Here is a 6,000-nt window from a genome sequence, read left to right as displayed (position 1 = left end):
AGGAGATGAGTGGGGTGCAGGTTTGAGATAGGCCCACGGGAATTAAAGGGCGTGCAGCAACAGTTGGAGCTCCCGAGATCAGCAGAGAAATTACATTGAAAAAGGCGGCAAATAATATAAAAGCAAATCAATGCAAACAGAAAATAGATGGGGGAAAAAATGAGATTTGACAAGCTAAAAGAGGGTCGGAGGAATGACGAGCAGGGAACACAAAAGAAACTGGTGAAAGATTTCATAAGCACATAAAACAGCAATTACTAGACGAAAAAAGCCCAAGATCCATCTGGTTCACCTTCCACCATCCTGGTAGTCACATGATACAACAATAATGGAGTTATTAACTAATTATGTTAGGGTTGATTAGAGATGATAAAGGAAATCTGGAAAAATTTGCAAGGCTGGGGAAAGAGCAGGGGGTGGGACTATTTGGACAGCTCTTTCAAAGAGCTCGCACAGACACGATGGGCCGAATGGCCTCCTGCGCTGTATGATTCTACGTGGCTAAAATGGTTTCTATAAGACAACACAGGCATAGAATTAGTTCCATGTTCCCAGTGGGGAAGCCATATACAAAGAGAATGCAGGTTCAAGATAGGGCTTGATTCTCGTTGATAAGGTGCATGGGTCACTGAATTAACTCTTAAGCCTTAGGCATCATGTGAAAGGATTCGCAAATTTCATGTCTCCCCCGAAGATTTACTTCTGATTTAGTAAAGAAACCCTGGTTGGACTAAGTTTAAAATCCAGGGCTCAACGAGATGGCTGCGGTCAGCCTCATGGCCAAGGCCTGTAAGTTTCAGTTTGGACTCACAAACTTGGATTCCGATGACTGAGAAGGAACTTTCCAGAAACTCGAATGCAGACAGACCTTCTGCATTTATGCATGAGAAGCAAACACAGTGGCATTCGGGCCTCTGATTAAAACCCATCAAGGTTGTTTACACAAACAATCAAGAGCAGGCAAGGCCTATTCAATATGTAATGGGACAAGCATAGCTGCATTTCAGACCTTCGTTAGAGAACATCGACACTTTACAAACGATCAACGGGGCATTCAGACTGGAATGGCCCCATCACGAAACCCGTTGGACAAAGGGGAACACTGATGAGACACTTAAAACCGATTAACCGGCAATCCAGGTCGATGGGCCCAGATCGGTACCTTTTGTATGAGTTTTAACACATCCAGATCAGACAAAAGAAATGAGCTGATCTGGTGGGCGATAAGGGCTACCGGGAAGGGTATAACTAGTCCCTCGGGAGGCCGTATCTCTCTCCTGCCTCGCCTCCGGTGCCCTGCCGTATCATCAACCCAGCGAGAGGATCGTCGACGAAGAGCCCGTCCAGGGAAGTAGGATACCCGCAGTTACGTCTGAATTACTGGGGTATCTCTGGGGCGGTGAAAACCTAAAACATCGGCAGGCAACAGGGCACGGAGCAGGCATTTTCAACATCCTAGACTGGTGAGCATCAACTTTCTGGCCCATTACAAGACAATCTAGATAGGTGTAAAGGGTGGGAGTTAAGGGGAATTGCTAAAGTGTCATTTTCCCTCGATATGTCCGTTTCTCCTCCCCCATTAAGTGTAATTGTGTTGCATCCATAGTGATTTTTCTCTGTATAGTAATTGTTTTCTCTTTTTAATAAACATTGGTTTTCTTTGCACCAAACCACTGGTCCCGTTTGTCTATATCGCTACTTGTAAATAAGTCCGGTGGTCAGAACCAAAGGGGAAGCAATTCGAACCACACGGGGCTGGAGCAGCTCAGACACGACTGACTGGCCAGACACAAACCCCAAACCAAAACCCCCTACACATGCTAAACCTGTATTGTGCTCCAGTCAAGCTGCACCTTGAATACTGCTTGTGGTTCTAATCACTGAGACAAAGAAAACATCCAAGCCCTGGAAACAGCGCACGGAAGGACTTTGAGGCGGATCCTAGTATTTGAGTGAATTAGAGGGAAGGTTAGAAAAACTTGGATGTTTCAAGTTTTTAAAGGCACCCTATGTAAAACAAAACTAATGTAAATAGAAAAGGTTAATCTTGAGAATTATTTCAAGTTAAGCTATAACTGAAGGACAAGGGATCAAAGGTATAAACTGGTAAAAGGCAAGTTCAGCACGAATATTGGAAAGCACTTTTACACCCAAAATCTGATTAATACATGGAATGGACTTCTAGTTAAGGTTATGAAGGTAAAAATTCTGGGGCCTTTGCAGAGACAGTCAAAAATACGTTGGGGGGAAATCTCAGAAATGACATTGACAATCATCCTAGTGACTAGAACAGTTAACTATCTTAAGTCTATTCATCCATTTCTCCCCACACCTATTTCCATTCTTTATTTTTGTTTCCTTTTCTACATCTCTATATTATGCGTCTCTCTTTTCCTTTCTTTCCTCTAATTATCTTTGTCTCTTCCGGCAGTTGTGGGTATTTTCCTTTTTTCCCCTTAGCTGCCGATGCCAGTCTTTCTTTTCTTCCTCTGTCAGCTCTGTGCCTCACGCACCATACTCCTCAAAAGCAATTAAAGCCAGCATGCATCAGTAGCATCACACTTCCCCGTCCTCAGTGCTGCATTTTCATCTGGAACAAAAAATGGCAGCTCTGGTACATTAATCATGGAATCATAGAATGGTTACAACACAGAAGGAGGCCATTTGGCCCATCAAGGCTCTTTGCAAGAACACTTCAGCTAGCCCCACTCCCCCTCCCTTTCCCCGTAGCCCTGCAAAAAATTTTCCTTCAGGTACTTGTAATGATCAATAACATGTCATTCTATAGTGGACACTAGGTGGAGCCGTAGAGCTGTATGTATAAGACTACACTACCCAGCTGTATGTATATTAAGACTACATTACCCATGAGGCACTAGGCTACCCACAAGGCAGCAGTCAAGATGGAAGCCTCTACAGATACTGTACCAAGTCCACATGTGCTCAATAAAAGTGTCTAGCAAAAGCTAGCTGTGTTCATATTAAGAATGTCTATTTATTAATGAACATAAGAGTACTTATCCAATTCCCTTTTGAAAGCCACAATTGAATCTGCCTCCACCACCCTTTCAGGCAGTGAATTACAGATCCTAACCACTCGCTGCATAAAAAAGTTTTTCCTCGTGTTGCCCTTGGTTCTTCTGCCAATCACTTTAAATCTGTGCCCTCTGGTTCTCAACCCTTCCGCCAATGGGAACTGCTTCGCTCTACTCTGTCTAGACCCCTCATGATTTTGAACACCTCTATCAAATCTCCTCTCAACCTTCTCAATTCAATCCACATAAATGAAGTCCCTCATCCTTGGAACCATTCTTCTAAATCTTTTCTGCACCCTCTCTAAGGCTTTCACATCCTTCCTAAAGTGCGGTGCCCAGAACTGGACACAATACTCCAGTTGAGGCCAAACCAGTGTTTTATAAAGGTTCATCATAACTTCCCTGTCTTTGTACTCTATGCCTCTATTTATGAAGCCCAGAATCCCATATGCATTTTTAACCACTTTCTCAACCTGCCCTGCCACATTCAACGATTTGTGCACATATACCCCTTTTCTGTGTTAAATTTCATCTGCCACTTGTCCGCCCATTCCACCAGCCTGTCTGTCTGTCTTTAAGTCTACCACTGTTCCTCACTGTTCACTATACTTCCAAGTTTTGTGTCACATGCAAATTTAGAAATTGTGCCCTGTACACCCAAGTCTAAGTCATTAATATACATCAAGAAAAGCAGTAGTCCTAGTACCAACCCCTGGGGAACACTACTGTATACCTTCCTCCAGTCCAAAAAACAACCGTTCACCACTACTGTCACTTAGCCAATTTCATATCCATGTTGCCACTGTCCCTTTTATTCCATGGGTTTCAACTTTGCTGGGAAGCTTATTATGTGGCACTTTATCTAACCCCCCCTCCTCCTTGATGTTGTAAACACGAGTGCAGTGCCATGTACCATGTTCACTCATCAACAGCTTAATCCAGGCCCTTAATCTGAGGAAAACAAAAGCAAAATACTGCAGATGCTAGAAACCTGAGAGGGTGGAGGGAGGGTACAAGATGGAACGGCAACACTTGATGATTAACCAGGCAGTCTGATTCAGTTAAAGACCATTGAGGGGTAGCCCTGCTACTGGTGGATGGGTTTCTTTCAACTCCGTTCAGACAACTCTTCAAGAAGATACTCTACTGGCTGGCACGGTCCTGGCTGGACAAGCAGTGAGAAGCTTACCAAAGACTCTGTACTGGTAAATTGGATGGTTTTAGTTGGATGAATTTCAGCAGTATCCCAGTGCATACATCAAGGTTCCTAAGCCTTGGCTTTGCCAACCTGGTCCTAAGCTTTCTGGAATTGGCTAAGTGAAGTGTGCACCTATGGCGAAGAGTGTGCACTCCGTATCAGGCAAACACATTCTACAGGTGTGGATTTTTCATTAGCTTCATTTGGAGACTTGGGTGACATCGGTTGACCAAAAGCAAAAGTAAGTCTTCATAAAAGCTAGTGTTTTTTGTCCACTGCACTTAAAATTCCTGCTTGTAATAGATATAATTATCTAAAAATGTAGTTTTATTTAAATGTTTTACCTCCTTTTTTGGAGTGGGCTGAGAAAAGCGACCATAGTGAGAGGATTCCCCTTTTAGCATATAGTCCCAGAATTTTGTGCTGACACAAATTACTGAGGTGTATTTACCAAATTGAAAATAAGGCAGCTTAATAGGTTTACAGTGCATGTGTGTGAATGCACAACGTGATAAATAAGGTTGGTGAGCTGCAGGCACAAATAGGCACATGGGAATATGATGTTGTGGCATTAATTGAGACCTGGCTACTAAATATTCCTGTATATAAGGGGGGGGAAATTTGGTTGCGTTGCACCTCCCGTTAGCGCCCTAAGAGGGTGCTAATGGGGTGCAAAGCAACTAACGCCCGGGCGCAGCAATGTTTGCACCGCTCGCGAAACTGACCAGACATTTTGTGGCGGCGTTAAACACTACTGCCACGATCTCCTGCGCCCGCAGATCGTGACGTCAGTCGAGAGTGTAGCGCCCCAGACTGGATATTGAGTGGCGCCCCCTGCCTTACTGCCTGCCACTAGCAATGACAGGTTGAGGGGAGCGTTTTGCAGTCAGGAAGGGACTGGGGGAGCACTATTTAAAGGTGACCGCGTCCTGCCTTTTTCTGTCAGTGACATTTTTGCACTATGCATTCTGAGAGAGAGACTTCCGGAGCGAATCAACACTGTGTGGAGGAGTTTTGGGTACCGAGTAGCACGTTGCAGGTTCATTTTGATTTGACCTTCCTTGCATCGATTTAGAAGAGACTATGGGGGCTGCACTCTGAGCTCTTTCCCTGGGCCTCTCCATTGTTCTTTCCAGTAGATTTGATGTACAGGTCTCTCCAGGGCAAGATTCAAGGCTGCAATGAGCAGGGTGTGGATGGAGAGCAAGATCGACCCTCCCCTTTAAGAACTGGCCGGCGCCAGTGTATCTCTGTTCCATTGCTGACTGACATCACATGAGCTTCGCCAGCGCTGAGGTAGCACTTCACTCCTCGGCATTAGCACCTTGAGAGGTGTGTAGTTCCTGATTTAGCGCTCCAATCACCTCCACGGGTGATAGAAGCCAAGTTTGCAGTCGGAAGCGATAATTAGCGCCTGGCGCTAAACTTTGCGCCCGGCCGATAATTGCACCCCAAACGGGGCAATACTGAACTTTTCCCCCTTGGTGTTCAGGAAAGATAGGGAAGGAAAGAAAGGAGGTGGGGTGGCAGCATTGATTAAGGAGAATATTGCAGTGCTGGAGAGAGAATGTCCTGGAGGGGAGTCAATGACAGAATCTATTTGGATAGAGTTGAGAAACAATAGAGGTGCCATTACACTACTAGGTGTATTCTATAGACCGCCAACTAATGGGAAGAATATAGAGGAGCAAATTTGCAGGGCCATTACAGAGAGGTGCAAGAACTATAGAGTAGTGATAATGGGGGACTTCATCTATCCTAATATAG

Source organism: Somniosus microcephalus, chromosome 5 (assembly GCF_052327205.1).
Source record: "Somniosus microcephalus isolate GS21.2 chromosome 5, FLI_Smic_1.0, whole genome shotgun sequence".
Classification (NCBI taxonomy): domain Eukaryota; kingdom Metazoa; phylum Chordata; class Chondrichthyes; order Squaliformes; family Somniosidae; genus Somniosus; species Somniosus microcephalus.
The sequence above is the reverse complement of the archived record's forward strand: the minus strand, read 5'-3'. Positions refer to the sequence as shown.